A 23,694-nucleotide genomic window follows, 5' to 3' on the forward strand; every position below is an offset into this window, starting at 1 on the left:
CCTTTTTTTCATTTAGTTAATTTCCAGCCGCTCACGTTTATTGCACATTAATTATGCATACAGCTTTTGTGCGATTTAAAAAGTGAGGAATGCGATCCTTATCCTTTTATGGAGGATGTGCTGCCGCGGTGGAGGCTGAGGTGGCAGGCGGCCGGCAGTAGGCTGGAGGAGCTTTGGGTCAGAAGGGGCAGGAGCCGAGAGGCCCTCCGAGCACAGCCCCTGCTGGGACGCTCACTCCGCTCCACCCGGATCCCACCACCTCGACTGTCTTAAAAGCACTTCCTGTAGCAGAGGGGGTGACCACGGAACCAGGGGCCCTGGAGGGTTGGCTGGATGTGTCTGGGGAAGGCCCCATGTCACCCTCACCAGCCTCCTCCAATTCTGCTGGCCTAATTCTATGCTCAGAAGCAGGAATGTGGCACAGACTTAGGGCACATTCCCATCCTCCAAGCCCCTCCAGCCCCCACCGGCGTGCCAAAGAAATCTGTAGATGTGCCAGCAGGCTTGGAGACGCTTCCCCTGTTCCCACCTGACCCTAAGTGCAAGCAGGGCAGGCAGGTGACCCTCTGCCGACATGCTGTGTGGCCCCAGGCCAGGGCCAGTCTTCACGTGCTCTCCTCCTAGGACCCACATGCAAACTCCTGTGGCCACCTCTGTCCTCAGGAAGGGTTTTGGACCCACTTCCCTCCCCTATGACTCTGGCATCCCTGCTATCCCGATATCCAAAGAGGACCTCCTTCCCCAGCAACCAAGCAGATGCTGGGATTCATCACTTGCTGGGGCCACAAGTGTAGACCCAGGAGCCCAAGGCCCCCAGTTCCATCCAGAAGGGAGAGACTCTCCTCTGCATAAGCCACGTTGCCACACTTAAGCAGAACCGTGGGGCTCCCTGAGAGCCAGGCCTCTGTCCCCAGAAGCCAACCAGTACTCTGCGGTGCCGGAGCACTTTCTGGGTACAGAGTGCCTCCCTCAGCTCACCCACGTCTTACACCATTCTGAGCAGACAGCCCTCCCTGCCCCACTGCTGGGTAATGTGGGGATTGAACCCCCCCTCTGACCCAGATTCAGAACCCAACAGCACTATCCTGCGGTACTGCATTCAAATGCCCAGCCCCAGGAAGCGGAGCTCCCATAGCCTGGGGAACAAGGACGCCCTTTCCTGGTGGGGGGCAAGCAGACTGTCTGAGGAAAGGTGCACCCCACCCCCAAGACCAGCTGTGAGGCCGCTCTTGCCCTCCTCCTGGAACCCACACCCAGCACACCCCGGGCCGGAGCCGATCTTCTTAAGGAGTGAGAAAAGAGTTAAATAAAGCAGAGGCAGAAAGGAATCAAAAAGGCAGCCTTTTTGGAGATGGGAGATGGAGTAAGGCTGGGGGTAAAGGGATAAAAATTGACCAAGATATGCTATATCCATGTACCAGTTCCCCAACACAAACATTTCTACGATTTCATGTACTGCATATATACACTAATTTTTAAAAATGGGGAGGGGACTAATGCATTGGTCTCCAAAACACAGCACAGACCATGGCCAGAGCACACAGCTCAGGGAAGGGGATCCCACAAGAGGGCTGCCCGGCTGCTCCCTGCTCCCAACCAACCACAGACCAACCCCCAGACACAGCCGCAGGCCCCGGAACAAAGGCCGTAGAGCTGAGCGTCAGTCCACAGGGCTCAGCAAGCCGGGCCTGCAGCCGCCACCCAGCTTCTTACCAGGGACCCCGGAACAGCCCTGCTCCCCAGAAGACCCCCCACTAACCACCAGAGGGGGTTTATTTCCCCTTTGGGGGGAAATGAAAACCGCTGTCCCCACCCATGCTAAAACGTCTCTCCCACTCCAGACTTCGAGAATTCTTCGAGTGTTCCCACCCAGTCCTGCGAGGACTCCACCGTGAACTTTAAAATAAGATTGTCATCATAAAGAAACCTACCATGCATCATAACAAACAACATGTTTAACTTTTATTACTCTGTGTTCTGACAAATGAAAACGTGAAAACATGCCAAAATTCAAGTTTCATAAAACAACGTTTCATCAAGTTCTTTCCTTTGACAAAACGCCTCCATTCCGGTCCTGGCTGCTGAGACGCCTCCCAAGGCAGATGTGGGTGGATGTGTGACTCGGAGGACCCCCAAAGTGGGCCTGGGGCGACAATGTTCAGGCTCTCACGTGGGGGACCTGGAGGGTGGGGTGTGCCCCTGTCGCTCTGAAATACGAAACCTCTCAGCACAGCCCGTCTCAGGCCCCAGAATCCCAGTTGGATTAACTGTGCCGAGACACACACAACCAAATTTACCCACGCAAGACTTCTTACGTACAGCTTAGCCGCATGAAGGCCATCCGTGGGCCATCCACCTGCCACCTCCAGAACTCAACTCGCAAAACAAAAATTGCCCCTGTTAAACACTAACCCGCCATCCTCCCTACTCTGGACCCCTAGCAATCTCCATCCTACATTCTGTCTCTGCAGAGTGTGGTTTCTCTAGACTCCTCGTGTAAGTGGGGATCATACAGTATTTCTATTTTTGTGCCTGGCTTATTTCACTTAGCATGATGTCCTCTGGGTTCACTGATGTTCATCTCTTCCCTTTTCAAAGCTAAAGAATATTCCACTACCAGGTCGTGTGGTGGTACATGCCTGTAATCCCAGCCCTTGAGAGCCTGAGGCAGGAGGATTGCCAGGAATCCAAGGCCAACCCAAACTATGTAGTAAGACCCTGTCTTGAAAACAAAACCAAAATGTATTCCATTGTACCTAAACACTACTTCTAACATCAGTCAGGGTACAGACTCACGCTCCAACACGGGAACGCACCTAGATGGATACCACAAGATGTCCAAGATCCCACCATCAGATACACAGATACACACCGAAATGTATACCCTGTCCCCATTTCTTTCACACTTAGGGACATGTAAGGTGTCCCTGCAGAGTCACGCCCACAGCTCTCCAAATGCTGCCCCTATAAGCATAGGCAGAACACCCCCACAGCCACCCAGGCCAGGGGTGGGAGGCTTTGCAGAGTTCTGGATATCACAGCTAGGAGGTCCCGAGGACCACCTCAGTACTAGGGGTTCCGGAGGGTTTGGGGACTTGGATGCCAGCTTTGTCCTACCCTCTCCTGTCTCTGTGCCCCCTCAGCAGGGGGAAAGGAAGAGATCACCTGGGGAGGCACCGTATCTCTTTACCCAAACTCTGCCTCCACAGCCCCAGAGGGAGCCAGCGCCTGGTGGGTGCAGCCCAGGTGTGCTAGAGATCCAACCCAGCCGCGGTCTGTGCCAGCCCCACTGTCCCCAGGACTGGGACACGCTCCCTTCAAGCTCACTCAAGCACAGCTGAGCGCCTACTGTATGTCAGCCTGTGCTGTCCTGGAGCTTTTGGGCTTTGTAACCAGAGTTTCATTCTGTTCCCCTCTAGTCTCCTGCCCCAACCAAAACCAAAGGGGGCCTTCCAGATCGTACCCACTGCAAGGCTTCTTATTTTCCTAGCTGAGATGCCTGTGCTGGTATCTTGGCCGATTCTCAAACTCCCTCCCTCCCCAGTTACTATTAATTTTCTTCAGGGCCGGGGATTTAGCTCAGTGGTGCTGCTGCCTGCCTCACAAGTGCATCCGGAGTTCGATCCCCGGTACCAAAAAAACAAAACAAAAACTATTAATTTTCTTCAAATAGTATGTGACAGAGAAAATCACCTCACTCTTAGAAATGTACACTGGAGTATTTAAGGATGACATCTGGAACTTACTTTCAAACTTATAGCAAAAAATACCTAGATAGGGACCTTTGTATACGGAGGCAGACCGAGTGGGCCCAGTAACGTGTTTACAGGTGTTAAATGCAGGAGGCAGGCATGTGAGCTCCACCTCCAGCTGCTGGCCTCCCTTTGTCCTTCAGGGACACAGCCCAGGGGCCCTGCAGAGGCCTGACACCATCCATAGTTCATATATCCCATGTATAACACATAGGCACAACATCTAGATGCACACGTCTATGCTGTTTTTCCTATACAGACCTTTGATGCCGTTTAATTTCTAAATTAGGCAGGGTAAGAGATTAACAGCAAAAACTCAACCTAAATACACTAAAATAAAAATCACGTGAGTGTGGCCTCACTCATGAAAAAGAGTCTAGACAAATACACTTTTGGACTGAGGTTGACCGCAGGTGACTCAAACGGGGATAAGCGGGGACTGTTGTGCCCTTCCTTAAACTGCTCTGTGTTTGCACGTTTTCGTAATACATAGTCGGGGGACGACCCATGGGTCTCATCATGCCCCTCCTTCCGTCGTTTCCTCTTTTCCTCTTCATTTTTGCACCACAAAGTTGGAGATATCGGGGGACACCAACTACGGGAGGTGGAAAGAACATCGGCCAGGTATGTAAGCAGGAGTAAGCAACTTTCCTTGCCAAAGGAGGTGTTGCACAACCCTCCCATGAACCCTTAGGACGAGGTTCCTATGACGTCTCCACATTCTGTTGCTGGGCACCCGTGAGGACCACTGAGAAGGCAATCAGCAGACCCCAGCGAGATCCACCCCTGGCTCTCTCCCCTCATACCACGGCCACACTCCGGGGTATTCCAAAAAGCTGGGAAGCAGCTGGTGCAGAAGTCACCGCTGATCAGGGGGCAGAACCCCTGCTGAGAACACAGGAACCATGCCCACCGCCCTCCTGCTGTTCCTGGGCACCGAGGAGGGGCTCAATGGAATGAATCAAAGCCTACAACCAACATTCTTTTTTTCACAAGGTGTAAGAGCGATGAGGTCACTCGCTTCTCATGGCAGCAGCCTGCAGAGGTTAGGGGTGAGTGACATGGGGGTGGGACACCTCTGCCACCTGTCTTCCTGAACAGCGGTGTCTGAGTGTGAGCAGGTGCTAGGCCAGGGCTGCCCGAGAGAAGGGCACAGAGCCCAGGGGAAAAGCCGAAAGTGCTAGTGGCTGGGTCAGCGAAGGAGAAAGGCAGCTGGGGTCAGAAGATGCCATGCAGGCCACCTGGCCAGCGATGGCCAGAGCCTAGGTGCTCTGGCACTGCCTTTGAAACCAGGATGCCTCCCAGGAGGACCCAGGCACGAACAGGACATCCTCTCTCTGGCCAGGAAGGACGGGCCCTCAGAGAAGTGTTTGTTTTAATCAACAGAGATCAAAGATGAGGCCCCCCTGGGCTTCTGGTCCTCCTGGGGTGGCTGCTGTAGGCGCCAGTCCCTTTCCCCTGCTCCTGCCCCAGTGTGGCCAGCTCAGCACCCTTCCCGGCCTTCCAGAGCCACTGCCAGGCCAGGTGGGGCCCGGAGAGACTTCTAGACATTTTGTGCCACAGAGGGGGACGAGGGGAGACAAGGTCAGGTGTCCAGGGCTGGGCTGTTGCTGCCTTCACAGCTGTGGTCTAGCAGAAAGCCCAGGGGTTGGAGAGAGGAAACAGGCAGGATCGCGGAACTGGAAAACCCATGTACCCAGACGCCATGAGAGCCAGGCAAGACTCCTGCCCTTCAGGAGGGTCAGTGGTTGAGAGGGGCCATAGGGTGACAACACCAGTCCTTTCCTGCCACCTAATTCTCTAAGCCTCTGATTTTCCTCCATAAAAAGGGCACAAGGTAAGAGTGCCGCTGTGGTACATGGCCCTTATCAAGCCCTAACTCAAGGCCAGGCGGGAGCGAGTCACCACATTACTCGCCGTCCATCATGCTGGGCCCTGATGGATTGGTGCTGCTTCGATTGGGGCCAGCAGACTCCACATGGCTGTAAGGGCTGTGAATGCGGAGCCCTGCGAAGTCCCCTCCCTGCCCACCACGAGTGGCCTGGGCCCAGGCCCCTCCACGCCTGCCGTCTCCCTGCCCCCCACACCTAGGTGTCCCAGGAGGTGGGATGGCCTGCGCTGCCCGAGGACAGAGGCCAGAGACTTTGTCCCTGCTCAGCTTGCCATGAAAGAGCCAAACCACCACAGGGTTCAAAAGAGAAAGAGGAAAACCCGGTAACTCGTCCCAGACGGTCTGTCCGCTTTATCAAAGCCGATTTGCAGGGAGCAAAGTTCCCACCAGGAGGAGAGGCCACAGCCTCATTAGGGAGTTCTGGGAAGGATAAAAAAGCCAGGCCGCTGTGCACATCCCGGGGACAATTAGGCCTTGTCCTCCTCCTTCAAAGGCTCACAGAGTGTGTGACCGTGTCTGTGTGGGTCCCCTTTCCTCTTGCCTCTTTCCTCTTTTTCCAGTCCCTCTTCTTCGCACTGATTGTCTAAACTCTCTCAGCACCAAACTCACCTGCAATCCACCATGACCTGCTTCAGCCCAGGGGACCCAGGGGCGCTCCCGACCAGACACAACCTCCCGCAGTTGCTCCTACCCTCATGTCCCAGTACGCTGCCCCAGACACCCAGCTTGGCCAAGAGTCGGGATGGTGAGATCTCATTCCCACCCATTCCTTCTGAAGTCCATTTCTCCCCATCGGGAGTACAGAATGCAAACTATTCCCTCCGAGCAAGCTTCCAGCCCCGGTTTCCGGACGCCGCCCTCAGATGCCGCCGTGTCTGAGCCGAGATTCTTCTCCAAATCCCAACTCGAAGCTCCCACCCCACCCGTACCAACGCTTCTGACCCACACGGGGATTTAGAAGCAAGGACGGTAACACATTCCTCCACACCCCTGGATGCCGCTGAGGCCCTCAACGTGGGCTCATTCCGGAAATGCCACCCAAATGGATCCACGCAGCACAGCCCTGCTCCTGCCACCGCCCAGCCCTGGCACCATGAACGCTTCCTGTAATGGACGGCAATGTGTGTGAGACGCAGATCCACACATCAGGCAATTATTTGCGGGGATCAGCGTGTTGCTTTCAGTGAGAAGGCAAGCTGGGCACACTTGCTTTTGTCCAGAGGAAGCGGGCGCAATATTTGTGAAATTGGAAACAGCCTTGGGTCTCTGCCCCTCGCTGATGGTACCCGGGTATTAATCCATTAAGGCAATCAAAAGAGCTTAAATAAAAGTCTGAAGTCTGCAATATACATGTCAATGAACAAGCGGTAAAACTTCCTGAAAAGGTGATTTCAAAGCCATATTGCCCACGCTTGGCAAATTGCATATTTAATTATTTTGTCAGTCCCTCCTTCTCCTCTAATCTTTGGGGAAAATGCCTTCGGCCATACGAAACCAGTTAGGATAATGAAGGTGCGGTGGAATTAGGTGTTGGCTGATTTCTCAGAGAGATGCCATCCTCCAACCTGGTAAGAGATGTGTGCAGGCCTCAAAAAGCAGACGGCATTGTAATGTCTGCCTTTCCATGGAAAGATCAAAGGTCTTTTGCCCCTTTCAAGATGTTTGTAGAATTTGTTTCCCAATTATCCCACATTTGCGCACTGGGACATCCTAGTTAACTCTTTGATGGCACCTCGAGAATTACACCGTAATTGACATCAAGCCACACCTCCCCACTCCAGGCTAGGGCTGAGAGTCCCATCTGGGGTTGCTCCTCTGAGAGAGAGCACGGGAGGGATGGGAAATGGGGTGCAGGTCCCGTGGCTCCAGCCCCGCTCTGCGCTCAGTGACTCGGGCTCTCCTCCCCTCGCTGCTCAGACTTGGCTGAGCCTGGGGCACTACACCGGTTCCGGCTCGGATGTGGCCCTCGCAAGACGTAAGAGAAGAACCTGACTGCCTTTGAAGACCATTCTAGAAAGGACGTCTCTGAATACATCATCTTCCCACACTGGGATATTTCTCCCCAGTCTGGGAAGGAGTTTTAAAAAGAAAGCTGATCTCAGGAATGGAGAGTAGAGAAGGTGGTGTTTGGGGACTGTGGGATATCGGGAGTAGGGAAAGTTGATCAATAAATAGGCACGAAGTTAGGGTTAAATGGTGCCAAGGCCCAGTCCGGTGACATTAAAAACAATTGTGTAGGGGACATTTCAAAAAGCTAAGAGAGAGGGTTCTGAAAGCTTTTACCACAAAGCAATAATATTCAAGGAGATAAATGTTTAAGTTGATTTAACCCTGACACAGTGGATGCGTGTGTATGCATTACATAACCCGCCTGCAGGCGCAACCTTTACCTTTGTGTACCCATTAAAATTTTAAAGAATAGAATGATTTTTTTAAAAAAAGCCATCAAATATTTGGTAAAGAAAAAAAAAAGCATTTGAGATTTAAAGTTTCAGTTATGGCATTTTTGAAACTAAATGTGATTCGAATAGCACAGCAAAGTAGAAATTCAAAGGTTAAAATAACTTTAAGCAAATCTAATACGAAGACTCTTTCTGGTGTGTTATTAACTTTGCTTGTTTCCCTTTTGCATGCTCAGTTATTCTTTCTCCACTCTGCAAGTGTCTCTTCCCAAAAGCTTAGTTTGTCTTTCACATTTTTTGTCCGTGCAAGGAAGACACAGAAAGAAAGGGAGGAAAATAAAGCCTTCCGGAATCTCTTCTTATACAAACGGAATGGCTCTTTTGGAGATAATTTTTTGCAAAGCCCAAAACAACTTTGAAAATGAAAAATACCACTGGGCCAAGGGGCCACAATTGCAGGACTGCTTCTCAAACTGCCTCAAGCACTTTTTTTTTTTCTTTCCCTCCATTTTCACCCTTTAAGAATTCACCTGCATCCTCAAAACTCATAAATTGAAGAGAGAAGACCCTGGGAGAGTAAGAAGGAAGAAAACTCCCTTCCACTGTGGCCGTTTTCCGTAATTCCAGGAGACCCCAGATCAGAGAGGGTGCCTAGCCCTCCACACTCTGCAAACATCAAACTCAAAAACACCTCTTGCCCCCTCGGTAATCCCCACTGGGTGGGTTCCTCCTCCAAAAATATATAGAGAAAGAACAGTCACAAGAAAATGCATTTTCTGTTCTTTGCAGCAGAGAAAGGACAATTATATTCTCCTGGTATTTCCACAAACAGAAAAGTAGCTTTAACAGGGGTTTCTGCTTTCGGAGAAGGGGCCGGAAGGTTTCACCTAGGAGGAAACAGAGCCACCCCACTGGGGAAGGGACTCTGAGTAGGGCGGCCAAATTTAGCAAATGAAAATAAGAACATTCCATTAAATTTGAATTTCAGAGAAATAAGTTTTGTGGGTTTTTTCCTGTTTGTTTTTTTGGTGTACGTCCCAAAGACATGGGACACACATTGACACTAAAAGTTACTCCAGTGTTTATCCAAAATTCACATTTCATGGTGCACCCTGATAGTCTTCCATTGTGTATAATTACTTTTTCTTTTCTTTTCAATAGTGCATCCTGTATTTTATCTGGCAGCTCTAGCTTTGGTTCTAAATAGGGTCAAGGATGCCAAGCAGAAATATCCTCTTTTTCCTTTTTTTTTTAATCTAAAAGCAAGATTGAGTCCATGAAGAGATCAGTGCTTTGCACTGGGAAGGAAACAAGCTTGGCTGGCTGGGGGAAAGAGGCAGCCGGCCCTGAAGAGAGCTTCCCAGCCTGCTCACGCCTCTCCTCACCCTCCCACGCCTGCCTCACAGGAGGAAACCAGGGCCCTGAGGTGGAAGCACCAGGCGGGGTCACCCAACATGCACCCGAGCATGTGCGGACACCTAGCAGCATTTTAAAGCGCAACCGGTTCCCGTTGGGACAGCCAGGATTCTGGAGGCCTTCCTAACTCGGACTTCACCGCAGAGGACGGTTTAGTTTGATGATGGGACACTGTGGCTTTTAGGAGCTATAGGTTGACTTGGGGCCTGGCTGTCCTCAGCCAGCCATTGTGTCCAGGCCTCGGAGGCTCCAAACCTCATTTGCTGCACTGACGTTGGGGAAAGAGCCTCAGAGGCTCCTACTCAGCCTGAGCCCTCAGACCGCTGGCCCTGCCCCAGGGTTCAGCCTCTGGGCCACGTGGCCTGGTGGATGGGCATCGAGCGGGATAGCGTGGGTCAGCTTGTGTTGTTAGAGGACAGAGCAGTACCCCACAATCGGCTCTTCCGAGCACCCCTTCCGTGCCACACCCAGGGCGTCCCTACCATCCCGGCCCCCGTGCTTGCTGAGCCCCCGGGCCCAAGTAGGAACTGCCTTCCCCACTCTTACAGCTCTTCCACGCCCGGCTCCCAACTCAGTCAGCCCTGGCCGCTCCTTCAGCCAGTTCCTTCTTCTATCCCCTCTAATTCCTTCCTGCTGTAGGACAAGCCCTTTGGTCCTGCGGGGCCTCCAGGGAGACAGAGAACAGCTGGCCAGCATCTGGTGCTCTCCATTAGCCCGGGCCCCTGCCCCCTGGGCCTTCCGCTCCCCAGGGAAAATAATCCTGCTTCCTCTAACCTTTGGGCTGGGCCCCGAGCTCTGGGGCTTTCATCCTGTCCTTCCAGCCTCTGAAGCCACTCCAGGCTCCCTGGCTTCCCTATGGCTCCACTGGGCCAGGCCAGACGGACCAGAGGCGGGGGCAGCAGTGAATGACCCTCTCCCCTCACTGTGCGGGCAAGCGGGGGAGGGGAGGGTGTCCGGGAAGGGACAGGCGCAGGGCTGTGCCAGGCTCCCTACCTCCAGGTGAGGCCAACTCGCCTCCTGCTCTGCCAGGACGGTTGGAGGACAATGCCTAAGTGTGACTCAGCTGGAGCTCCTCATCCCTCGCTGGCTGACCCTGGCAGGTGACCTCCGCTTTAGACCTCAAGCTTCCTCACCTGGAAGGGGTGGTTAGGCAGATCCCAGGGACAGCCGGAGCCCCGCGAGCGTGTAGGACTGCCCAGCCCTGCCGTGCTGCCATCCTCCTTCCCTTCCCAGCCAGCGTTGCACTGCTTTGCCTAGGCCCGGCTCCCCCCGGGAGGTGGATTGAGGGCCTGCTGGATTCTGCTGCACACAGCCACCAGGAAGGAAGGGGCCTACAGATAAAGCCCAGTAACTCTTCCTCTTCAGTGCCTCTAGAATCCCTTTGGGGATGGCTTTCTGGAAGCTTCTGTGGTCCGTGTGGGGAGGGCTGACCATTCTCTCCCCAGCTTGGTGGCTCCCCCAGAGCAGGGTGCGTGCGCCCCAAGCCGCCAGAGGCAGCATCCAGCTGACAAGGCCAGGAGGACCAATCATCGGTACCGAGCATTTACAGATTTGACAGCCCCAAAAACCAAGCTCCCCGGAGCTCCCGCCACAAGTGGGGCCTCAGGTCCTGTTGCTCAGAGACCCCTGCCACGGAGGGAGGCGTCCCACAAATGCTGGCTGCTTCGTGCCCAGACATGGCACACACCACCTCCGATTTAGAAGTGACTGCACGGTGCCAACCCCTGGTCTTCGGACCAGCACAGGGCTGAAGAGGCCATCTTGCCCGTCTTCGGCTTCTAACCCGGGCAGTCCCTGTCCGCTCTCTCTGAGCCTCGGTGATGCCCCAGGAGCCTGGGGCTTGGTCTCCAGATCACATTAGGGTTAAGAAGGCGCCCCCGATGAACACACAGCTCCCCACCCAAATATCATGTCCGCATCCAACACCCAGCAATGGACCTCACAGCTCGTTTGGTGACCAAAACTTGGAGTGAATCCAGACGAGCAGAGAGATATTTATTAAATGCAAACTTCTAATTACTCCTTTAGTAATCTTTTCTTCCAGTGACTGAGCTACGCCATATTTTTTTCTAGCAATTATTTTTAACATTCGGAAAATTGCCCTTAAGATATGCAAAACACATTTTGCATGAATCGCACTTAAGAGAGAGGCGAGCTCTCTTTTTTTCCCCTCCATCTCAGTTATTAAGAAAATGTGAAGTTAAATTCGTCGATAATCACATTCCTGCAGCAGAGCAAAACGGGAGCGATGCAAAGCAAATAAGAGAAGAAAACCTAGAAATCCTAAAGCGAGTATCTTCTGGATCTTGTGTCTCTAGTTCCGGCCAAGGTGCGCGGGTTTGGGGGTGGAAATTTCCTGGCAGCAAATCCCTGTCTCCCCCCAGGATTTTGAAAGGGGACCGGGGAGGTTAGAGATGTGGGGAACTTACCTGTCCGCATCCCGAGGGGCAGGTTAGGGGCAGGTCGAACTGGGGAGCCGCCCGCACCGGGGCCGGGCCTCGGAAGGCAGAGGCGCGGCGTGTGGACGCCTTTGTGGACAGGTGCACGGAGCCATCGGTCTCCGAGGCGCTACCTGCGGTTTACTGGCCGTTTATTAGAAGCCCACACGATATCACGAAGCACCTGCAGGCAATAAAATCCCTCACATGTGTGAGGCCTCGAGGAAATTAACGGCTCCTCCCTGGGGATGCATATTTTGTGAAGATGTTTATTACAGATGAAGTGCTCCTGGGGTGGAACATTAACAAGTTGTAGAGTGATAAAAGGGTTTTTATCCTTTCTCGGTGACGAGGTAGGAAGAAGGCTTCGAGGGAATCTATAAAAGGCCCACTTCCTGATGAATTTTCTTAGCTCTTTATTAATAGAATTAGTGGAGTGGGGGGAGTGTGGCATGCTGGACCCTTGGACAAGGGGGATGCAGCAGAATGGGGGTGCACCAGCCGGACACCGCATGGAGAAGGCTGGAGAGGGACACGAGTGCGAATTCAGACAGGGAAGCCCCTTGCTAGGTGGGGGGGTGCTTGGAGGGCACTGCCCTGAAAAGCTCATTTGAGACCCCTCGGGGTGCTGGGGTGAGCAGGCCACAAGGCAGGTTCCGAGCCCCTCTTTTTAACCCCCTGCTCCCCACTCCAGCCTGCAGGCCATTACCAAGATGAAAGCTGGGGAATGCCTTTGGGCCAGGACTGCGGAATCTAATTGAATTATATGAACGCAGTTAAACGTCTGCTTCAGAGGGACAGGGCTGCCTTCCAAGCCGGGCTGCTCAGGAGCTAATGGGCTATTTGAACAATAGAGGCCGAGGGCCGAACACAGGTGGGCTGTGTTAATAACTTTATTTAGACCCGCTTTTTTTCCCCCCTTTGAGGCGCACAAGCCTTCCATTAATGCATTCATTAGAGTTTATGGCCGGGCTCTGGTTTTCTCCTAATGACACTGTCCAGACCCTGCTCCCCAGCTAATTGAGGCCAGCTGCCCGGCTGCCCCACCCCAGCCTCAGGACCCAGTGTCACCAGGATTAGCTGCTGGGCCAGGGCTGAGGGGAGCGAGCCCTAACGCCCTCCTCGGTAGCTGCATGAGAGGAGGGGTCAAGGGGGCCTGTGTCGTGGGATACCCACAGCCCCACCCAGCACTCCCTGCATCGTCATTGCCACTCTTGGCCTTTCCTGGCCTCCCTCTCTGCTGCACTGACACTGATATCCCAAGGGGCCAACCTGACATCTCGTGCGTTGCTCAAGAACCTGCTGTGGCTCCCCACTGTCCTCAGAAGAAAGTACAGACTCTGACACTGCACTCTGTGTTCTTCAGGTTGGCTCCACCCTCACCTCCAGGCACACTGGGTTCCGGACACAGCCTTCCCCTGCTTGTTAGGGACCAACAATGCCAGGAGTGCTCCACCTTGACTCCAGGAACCCCCATGCTCCCAAATCTGCCAGTTTGGGTTCAAACACAGCATCTGCCAGGAGCCTACTTTCTGCCTGAATTGGAGTCCTTTATGACTCCATGTTGTCTTACCGTGGTCACCTCCTTCCTCTAGGCCGAATACCTGGAGGGCAGGACCCTCATTACTGGTAACCACTTACTGTGTGCCAGTTGCTAGTGAACATTAATTAGCTCACTCGACCTCCAGCAGTACCCTGGGAGTGACATTTCCTTATCCCTGTTTCACAGATGTGGGAACTGAGGCTCAAGGACTAGAAGATACTCGAGAATACCCAACCGTAACATTTCCTGACCTGACTCAGCTCCCAGAGGACAGCAGTTGCATTATGGGCCTCTCTCAGTGATTACTGGAACTGGCTTGTACAGCTTCCAAGAGCGTCTCATTCAATTGCCAGGAATTAATGAATGCTGTGGTTGTTCAACCTTGGCATTGTTCGAATTGGAAATCAGCCGGCCATGGTGAGGCACACCTGTAATCGCAGCGCTTTGGGATCAAATTTTCAAGGCCAGCTTTGGTAATCTAGCAATTTAGGAGACCCTGCCTCAAATTTTTAAAAAGGGGGTGGCAGCTGAGGATACAGCTAAGGGCAAAAGGCCCTGAGTTCAATCCCCGGCGCCACCAAAAATTAATTAAATAATATTTAAAATTATATAAACTCACAAGTAATTGATATTAAACTTAAAGTATAAATACTCCCAACTCATCAATCCCTGTAGACCCGCTCACATGGCTGCTTCTGTTGTACCTATGGTAGAAACTTCACACGGGTACCTGCTCTCCCACACCGTAACAAAAACCAGCAAGAGGCAATTTATACAGATAAGATCCAAACTATGGCACGGAGATTACCACGCACCTCCTCACATCACACGCAGGGACATCCTGTGTGAACTCAGCCAAGATGGAGGTATTTACACCGTAGAAATCGGCGAACTCTACAGAGCAGTGCTTTTCTTCCTCTGGGGAGCTCTAGCACTTTGCTGGGTTATAGGGAAGCACCAACAAAGAAACCTACCCATGACACTTGCCTGTAGTCCCGTCTACTCGGGAGGCTGAGTCAGGAGGATCACAAACCTGAGGCCAACCTGGAAAAATTAGTGAGATTCTGCCTCACAATAAAAAGGACCTGGGATGTAGCTCGGTATTACGGCACTCCTAAGACTGGAAAAAAGAAAAGGAGGAGGGAGGGAGGGAAGGAAGAAAGGAAGGGGTCGGTCAGGCCAAGTTGCTAAGTTGCCCAGACTGGTCTCAAACTTGCAATCCTCCTGTCTCAGCCTCCCAGTGTGCCAGAATAATAGGCAGTGCCACTATGCCAACCAGGAAGCAGCTTTTGATTTCTCCTTCCCAGGTTGGGTGGGTAGCCCTTCCGGATGCTCCCACATGCCCATGTGTGGCCCCTCACTGCAGCTTACCTTGCTGTTTATAAAGCTGTTTCCCCAGCAGCCAGAGAGCAGGGTGCCGAGGATGAGACAGGATTCCTCCTCACCAGGGCCAGAACGGAACCAGGCACAGAAGAGGCCCTCAGAAAACCGTGCGGACAGGAGTGAAAGGCATTTAGGGGCGTGAGTGACTCTTCACAAGAGCACTGAAAACACCTGTCAGAGGGGCCAGAGATTTCATAGAGAACAACTAAGCCGGGTTCTCACCCTCTGACCTCTCCATGACACGCTGGGGAACTTCCGGAAGCCGAGTATGGCCAGAGTAGAGGAGAAGCAAGGCACATCATACTGTGCTTAAATTCATACTGAAGATTCGCACTTTATCATGAGGCCAGTGAGAAGCTATGGAAAGCATGTGGCATAGTCAAATGTCAGTTCTCAAAAGATGATTAAAAAAGATGGCACCAGGCTCAGAGGATTGTCTGCGTTCTGCAAAGGATAGATAATGCAGATGTAATTTATAATTTTTCCAAAGGACTGGAAAAGGCAGGAAGTTTCACTTATAATTTTACCAGGTTCATACAAATTGAATCCCATAACCTAACGACGACAGCTCCATAAACCCGAAAAAGTAATTTCGGGTGTAAATATTCACGAGGAAATAGAAAGTTAATTGCTACCAAAGAGAGTCTCGGAGAACATTAAAAGGAAAAACACACTGAGATTAAATAGTATTTGTTTCAGAAATGCGGGTCAGGTAAGGAAAATCTACATGCGCGATCTGTCACATTTAATGCCCAGCCTCAATTTAAAGACCATGCAGACTTTGGACGTAAGAGTGGAACACAGGCCACACAGGCACAGGAACCACCCAGGCTGCTGACACTGGCCACGCAGAGCCCATGCTCATCTCCTTTAGCGTCCACGATACAAACTCCATGCACACCCTCTCCATGCCCCACCCGGCCCACAGGTGTTGAAGGGGGCACTCAGCTGTGCTAGGTTACACCTGACTCCCAGACCACGGTCAGTAACCTGCCTGCTCAAACAATCAGGACACACCAGCGACCTCACATGACTTACAAATACGGGGGAAACAAAGCGACAGCATTCCCAGGTGAAGATGTCATTTGCTTGTCAAACCCAAGGCAATCAAATGAAAAGTTATTAGGAGGGGCTGAGGATGTGGTTTGGTGGGAGAGCACTTGCCTGACATGTACAAAGCCCTGAGTTCCATTCCTACAGATGCAAAAGGAAAAGAAAAGAAAAGGAAAGAGGGATGGAGGTAAGAAGGAAGGAAAGAAGGGAAAGAGAGAGAGAGAGAAAGAAAGAAAGGAAAGAAAGAAAGAAAGAAAGAAAGAAAGAAAGAAAGAAAGAAAGAAAGAAAGAAAGAAAGAAAGAAAGAAAGAAAGAAAGAAAGAAAGGAAAAAAAGAAAGAAAAAGAAATCATGAAGTTTGGTAGAATGACTAAGCAGGTAAGTAGAAAGCAGTAAATTTTCTAAATTTCAGTAGTAAACAGAAAGTAAAATGGGGAAAAACTTCATTTATAAAAGCCATAAAAAGTACTAAATGCCTAGAAATAAACATAACCAGAAACGTACAGGACATACAAAAATAAAACTTTATTAAAGCCAGGGATTTAGCTTAGTGGTTCCGCCGCCTGCCTCACAAGTGCAAAGTCCCAAGTTCTATCCCCGGTACCAAAAACAAAACCAAAAAAACTTTATTAAAGAGTATCGATAAACTTTTAAGTAACTTGGGAGAATCTTTTAAAAACTGGGCATTGGGCCAGGGATTTAGCTCAGTGGTTCCACCGCCTGCCTTGCAAATGCAAGGGCCCAAGTTCAATCCCCAGTACCAAAAATAAAAAATAAAAATGGGCATCTCCCTAGATGGGAAGATTGATCACTATAAAACTGATCATCTTCTCCAAAGCAATCTTCAATTTAACACCAGAAAAAAAATATCACTGGGATTTTATTTTTAAACTGAATTCTAAAGTTTATCTGGAAACTATATTAGAATTAACATTAATTATTTTTTCAGTACTAGGGGTTGAACCCAGGGAGCACTGAGCTACATCCCTAGCCACTTTTAATTTTTTAAATTTTGAGACAAGGTCTTACGAAGTTGCCCAGGTTGGCCTTGAACTTGCCCTCCTCCTGGCTCAGCCTCCTGAGTAGCTAAGATTACAGGCATGTACTACTCTGCCCAACTATCATGAATTTTTTGTTGGTGATGGGTTTCGAACTTGGGCCTTTGCACTTACAAGGCAGGTGGCAGAACCACAGAGTCAAATCCCTGGCCCTATCATGAAATTTTTAAAAAGAATTAATAAGGCATTTTGCTGTAAGATAATAAAACATTTTGCAAAACTAGGGTAATTAAATCAGGGAGATACTTGTAGAAAAAAAGACAAGCACACCACTGAGAAAGACCTAAAGACCATGGTCATGTAGCAGAACAAAAGATAAATTTCACCCTGAGAGAAACAATGGAATTTAAAAATAAATAACATGGAAACATTAGGGGAGCCCCTGAGAAAAGATAATGTTAGATTCCTATTTTAAGTGAAAATTAATTCTAGATTGATTTAAGTTTTTAGAAGGAATTTTTAAATTATCAGAATAAAATCTTAACTGTGAGCAGTTTTCTAAATATGGCTCTAAAGATGAAAATAAAGTCTTACTGCTATATTTAAATTATTAAACTCATTAAATATTACATCATATTTATGTAATTCTTACATAAAAGAATTAAATATTTGGATATTAAAGTATTCCAAATGAACAAACTATAAAAGATTAACTCTAAATTGGGGAGAAGAGAAATATTTACTAAATAAATGATCTAAAAGTAGTGACTATATTTACAGATAAGTATCTCTTGAAATTCTAAAAGTACAAATATGACAAAGATAGTTCACAAAACAAATTAAAATGGGCCATATGTGTAAGAAAAGATATCCAACCTCCCAAATACTCAAGACAAAGTAAATTAAGGCATCATCAAGACAGCGTGTTTTGCTTAACAGATTAGCCAAGACTCAATGAGTAACCCTCAGTGCTGGCGAAGATGCAGGGAAGTGGGAAGGGTGTGGGGAAGAGGCAGATTCACACACTGCAGGCAGGAAAGATGACTGGCGCAGCCTCCTGCAGGAGGCCACCAAGGTGAACAGGCTATAAACTGGGCAGCCTCTGTGATTCAGCATTGCCCCGCCTAAAAACTTACCGTGGAGAAGTAGATAGGGTTCATGCAAAAGAATGCTCCATGAAGCACCGTTTAGCAATAAGACAATAGTTACATTGTTACAGATCCACTGTAAACACATCAAATAGAAGGAAGATCTTTAGGCGCTTAGAAATAGTTCCAGAAATTAGAAGGGTTTTTTTAAAAATGCTAACCCAGCATGGTGGTGTATACCTGTAATCCCAGCTACTCAGGAGGCTGAATCAGGAGGATCGACAAGTTCCAGGCCATTTTAGGCTGCTTAGTGAGACTATCTATAGTGAAATAAAAAGGGCTGGGGATGTAGTTTAGTGATAGAGCACTTGCTTAGTATACACGAAGCCCTGGGTTCAATCCCCAGCACACACGCACACACACACACACACACACACACACACACACACACATTTATACTTTTAAAAGTCCTGAAAACATCCTCCCAAAAATGTTCATGGATATTGGCAGGATATAGATTTTTATTCTTTTTAAATTTTCACCTTATATTTTTTTTTCCTGGTACCAGGCATTGAATTTAGGACCTTTCATTTGCAAGGCAGGCATGGCACCACTGAGCTAAATCCCCAGCCCCCTTATATTATTTTTATTTAAAATAAAATCAAAAAGCCAGGAGTGATGGCACATGCCTATAATCCCAGCACTCAGGAGGCTGTCAGGAGGATTACCTTGAGTTCAAGGCCAGTTGGTGGTACGTAGTGGATTCAAGTCCAGCCTGAAGTACATAAGGAGACCCTGTCTCAAACAACCAAAAAAATTTATGTACATATATTTTCACAGGGGAGAGCTGTCCAAAAAGACCCAGTAACTAAATGGAGCAAACAATATGATACAATCTCCCCCCCTCAAAAAAAAAGAGGTATATGTAGGGCTGGGGATTTAGCTCAGTGGTTCTGCTCCCTTCCTCATACGCATAAGGTCCTGGGTTCAATCACCAGTACCAAAAGAAAAAGAAAGAAGAAAAAAAAGCGTGTGTATGAGGGCACATGTACATGGATTTTGTCTGTACCTGGTGTAGCCATTGCTTCAAATCAGCTAGGGCTTAATAAATATTGCTTGAGCACGCATATCCTGCTGGACCCTACCTGATGGATTGGTGGGTGTTTTCTGTTTTCTTTCTTCCACTTGCCACTTTCCCTAAAGTGTCTGTCATAGGCATTGTGTGTGTTACTTTCATAACTTTTCAATTAAGAAACTTAGTAGCTACTCACTTCTCTAGAACATGATGACAGAGGGTCTGGGGACAGTGCAAGGCAGCCTGAGCAGGCGCGCCCACTGGCCTCCCGCCCCAGCGTCCTCAGCACTGTCCTCTCCGCCCAGAAGGTCCTCTCCTGAGCCCCTTCCCCTCCTCCGCTCTGCGGCTCCCTCCCGGGCTGGGCGACCCGATTCCTGGGTGCGCGCTAACCAGTGAGTCCGGACGGGGCCTGCAGCAGCCCCCTTCCCGGCCCCATCTCCCCTTCGCTGGGTCCTGGGCAGGTCACCTGCTGCAACCATTCTGGTGGCCCCGGGGAGGCTGGGGCTCCCTGCCTGGCAGCTTGGGCTCTGGAAGGAGTCTCAAGTGGTAAAGCCACATCCGCCAAGAGCCCCCTAGAGAGACCCGCGCGGCCACAGGTGCACAGTTGGGACCTGCTCACCCCGGGAGCCTCTCAGCCCTGGAACCTCGTCCTGGAGTCTGGAGAGCAGGTCCTGCCCTGGCCGGGTCCTTGGGGACCTGTTCCTCCTATGCCCCTCACCCGGCCCCACCCCGAGCTCCTGCGGGCTGACACCTCTGCAGACAGCGTCCTGCACCTCCCCACTGTCCCCAGAGGTGAGCCCCGATATCCTGGGGACAGGAGGACAGAGGGGACGGCGCTGCTTGCTGGGGAGAGGGCCCTGAAGGACCCCAGTGGGCACGAGCTGGTGCCAGGCACACCTTCCTGCCTGCCCGCCGGCCCCTTGTCTTTATCATCCAGGGGCGGGAGGATGAGCTGAGTGACGCTGAGGGCCGGCGCCCCCTAAATTGAAGGACATTGAGGGCGGGGCAGGCCGACTGCAGCGGTGCAGAGTCTGGGGTGGGTATTCCGGGAGGGGCGCTAGTGCTTCCGTTTGGAGGAAGTGAGCCTGGCCTCCAAAGACTGGCTCCTGAGCTGTGTGGCCTCAGGCAAACTCCCAACCTCTCTGAATCCCAGTTTCCTCCTGCGTTGAGTGGCAACACGATGGTGTCTGCGTCTATGGGATGTCCTGTGGATTAAATGAGAATTAATGCCTGGGCCCCAACCTCCCGCCCTCATTGCCCTCTGCTCTTTTCCTCCCCACACATTGCATAATAGTATTAATGAGCTGGGTGTGGCAGTGCATGCCCATAACCCCAGGGGACTGAGAGGCTGAGGCAGGAGGATTGCAGCCTGGGGAATTTAGTGACCAAGGAAAGCTTGTCTCAAAAAAGTGTATTTTTTTTTTTTTTAAGAGTGGGAGACGTATCTCAGTGCCCAGGCTCTGGGCTCATCCAATCCTTGGTGCCACAGATAATAAAATAAAGAGCAGTAGCAGCAGGAGTTTGAAGTCTGAAGACACTCAGGACCCCACCCTTAGTGCCACAGCCCCTCATTGCTCCTCCCATTCCGGGGCCAACTCTCCCTCTGCACTCACCCCCGGCCTCTTCCAAGCCCCCCAGCTGGCTCTGGTCACCTCCCCCACTAGACCCCGGGGCCCCTTGATTCCGGGTGCCTTTGGGTCCTTTCTGGACCCTCAGCCCCACCCTCCTGGGGAGGCTCCCCATCCTTTGGTGCTCCGCCTGCACCTGTCCCCCCCAAAGCGCTGACGGTCACAGGGGATATCACTCTGCTCCCTGCTGAGTTCTGGGCCGCAGGAAAGAGGCCAGCGGATGAATGAATAAGGAGAAGGAAAGGAGAGAGGGGCCCAGAGGGCAGGGCAGGATGGGCATCACTGGGCAGATGAGAAGCCCAAGGCAGCCAGGCATGGGCACAGGCCAGTGTCCCGGCCAAGGGAGGAGGATCACGAACTCTAGCCCAGCCCGGGCAACTCTGCCAGATCCTGCCTCAATTTTGAATTTTAAAAATTTCAAAGGAGCTATAGATGCAGCTCAGTGGTAGAGGGCTGGTCCGGCAGTCGTGAGGCCCTGTGCTCCATCCCTGGTGCCGCAAAGAGAAGGGGAAGAAGGAGGAGGGGAGGGGAGGGGTAGAGGGAGAGGAGGAAGAGGCTACACCCCAGGGGGCCAGAGAGGTTGGCATGGGAGGTAAGGACTCTTGCACCAACCCCAGCCCTGACAGAGCAGGGAGCCCCCTGGGAGGTGGCCATGGGGAGTAAGCAAGCATGTGACGCTGCTTGTGCCACCAGGAGCTTGCTATCCGGCCTCCTGCCTGCTCCCCTGGAACTGGGAGAGCGTAAAAGACGGGGGTCCCCACACCACACAGCAGGAAGCCCAGGCCAGGAGATCCCGGAGTTCCAGGGTGAAGGGGATGAAAACTGAAGCCATTCAGGTGGAGCCCAGAGCCAGTGTCCCCCAGCACCGCCCTGCAGGGGCCCTGCCCTGCTACAGCACACAGCAGGCACTGCGGGGGGCAGGGGTGTGTGACAGGGTCACCCCATGCTGGGCCGACTCTGCGTTCACATAGAGGAGCCTCTGTGGGAGGCGATGAAGACAATAAAGGCTTCCGGTTGGAGCGAGTCCCTTGCCTGCCAGGCTGTGGCAGATTCAGAGCCCAGCTCAGAGGCAGTCTGGCCCAGCTGCATTATTCAGTCAGCCAGGCGGTCCGTCAGTTAGTCAGTCAGGCATCAGACATCCCAGGAGCCCTGCTCTCTCTGGGCTCTCACTCTCCACAGAGCAGGGGGTCTTGCTTGTACATCAGAGGGTGAGGGAGAGGGACACCTCGGCTGAGACTCGGGGCAAGAATCTAGGGAGGGGAGGCCTGCAGAGACTCACGGGTGCCCGGCCACGCCTGCCCCTTGCACCGCAGCGAGATGGGCGCCCCCGCCTCTGCAGCAGGGCAGGAGGAGGCAGAGCCAGGCACCCTAGGGAGGAGGGCAGACGCCGGGCACAGGGCTCAGGGGAGAACAAAGAGTCCGCCCTGTGCGCTGCGGAAGTGTGGGCACCAAGCGGGCTGGGCGGGCTATGGGGATGGGGGAGGCAGCTGCTCCGCGCCCGGCACCCCTGGCGGAGCGATGGGCAGGGCTGATAGCCGCTGGGCCAGCGAGAGGCTCGGGGCTCCCTCCCCCAAGTTCTTTATCAGCAGGATGCGCCGTTGCCAGGGAGCCGGCTTCAGGCCCTGCTCCAGCCGTTGCCGGGAGGATTATCAGAAAGATTTGAGTCTTTTTAATTAAATCCAAGCCAAATGCAATTCTGCACCGGCTCGGAGAAGCCCATTCAGTATCCTGTCGCCGCCTCCGATAGCTTTGTCCCGGAGGCCCTGCTATCGGGCCACCTATCTGGCCACGAGGCGGCCGCCTCCATCCCCGGCCTGACAGCGCAGGCACCTGGAGGTAAACACGCGGGAGGCCTCCTTCCGGCCTGCAGGTGCTGGCTGGATGGCCTCTGGGAACCTCTGCCCTAGCCAGGCCAGAAAACAGCCCACTTAGCCTTGACGATCATCCTCCCGGGCCACAAGACTCGATCCCGCATCCTTTGGGCTCTCGTAGACTTCTCAGCCTTTAAGGAAGGTTCTTTTTCTAGTCGTGGTCTCCTGCCGCCCTGCTATAGCTCTGGATGCCGCAACAGAAGAGCTGAGAGAAGCCTCACGTCCAACCCCACAGAGCCTCGGAGGGCCGCATTCGTGTCACCCTGGGGCCCCCAGTCTTCCTCCTCCCCAGAAGAGGTGCCTGTGCCCAGCACCGCCTGGCAGCAGGAGGCAAGGCAGGGGCGGAGCTCAGGGGCCTGGAGTTGGTTCACACTGTGGCCAGAGGACAAAATTAACTCGATAAATAATGCGGGCATGGAGGGGGGGGGCGCATTCTTTTTAGAAATCCCGGCAGCTCCGGGCCCCCACGCCTGTGCGCTGACTTTATAGAGCTAAGTTTTAATTGCAGGACCCACATCCTGGCTGAAGCCACCACACGGAGGGGGAACGTGTTCTCTTTTTAATTAAATCTGTCTGTTATCACACGGATGGTTATGAAGGAGGCCATTAGCAGTGCAGTGGCTGCTGCTGGGAAACCTCCGGCCTCGTTGGACACACGGCCGAGAGTCCGTGATGGCCCAGCATCCCTGATCCTCCCGGGTCACGGGGCCCTCCAGGGAGACGCTCTGGGCAGGGCCCTTCAGCCAGCCTACCACCTGCTGGGTTCCGCCACTCGGTGCCTGGGCTGAGCAGGAGCCTCCTCCCCAGGGATGGGAAGAGACGGGGTGGGGGCCGGGCTCAGCCGCTCGTTTGCTGTATGACTGTAGGACACCGCTCCCCCTCTCTGGCCACCGTGAGAGGGACAGTTCACATGTGCCACTCATGCCAAGTTACACACGCAATCCCACCGGCTCCCACGATGCCCCAGGGAGGAGGGACTTTTGCTGTCTCCTCTTTACAGGTAAGGAAACTGAGGCTTGGAAACAACTCTGTGTGGGTCTCTCATCCTAGGTATTAGCCTGCTTTCCCCTCGCTAGACACCAGGCCAGACTTCAACCTGAAGGAGGAGAGCTTTGATTTGGCTCCGGTTTCAGGGGATTCAGTCCATGGTCTGCTCG

Source organism: Fukomys damarensis, unplaced genomic scaffold (genome assembly GCF_012274545.1).
Source record: "Fukomys damarensis isolate Sample0158 unplaced genomic scaffold, DMR_v1.0_HiC HiC_scaffold_36, whole genome shotgun sequence".
In the NCBI taxonomy this organism is placed as follows: Eukaryota; Metazoa; Chordata; class Mammalia; order Rodentia; family Bathyergidae; genus Fukomys; species Fukomys damarensis.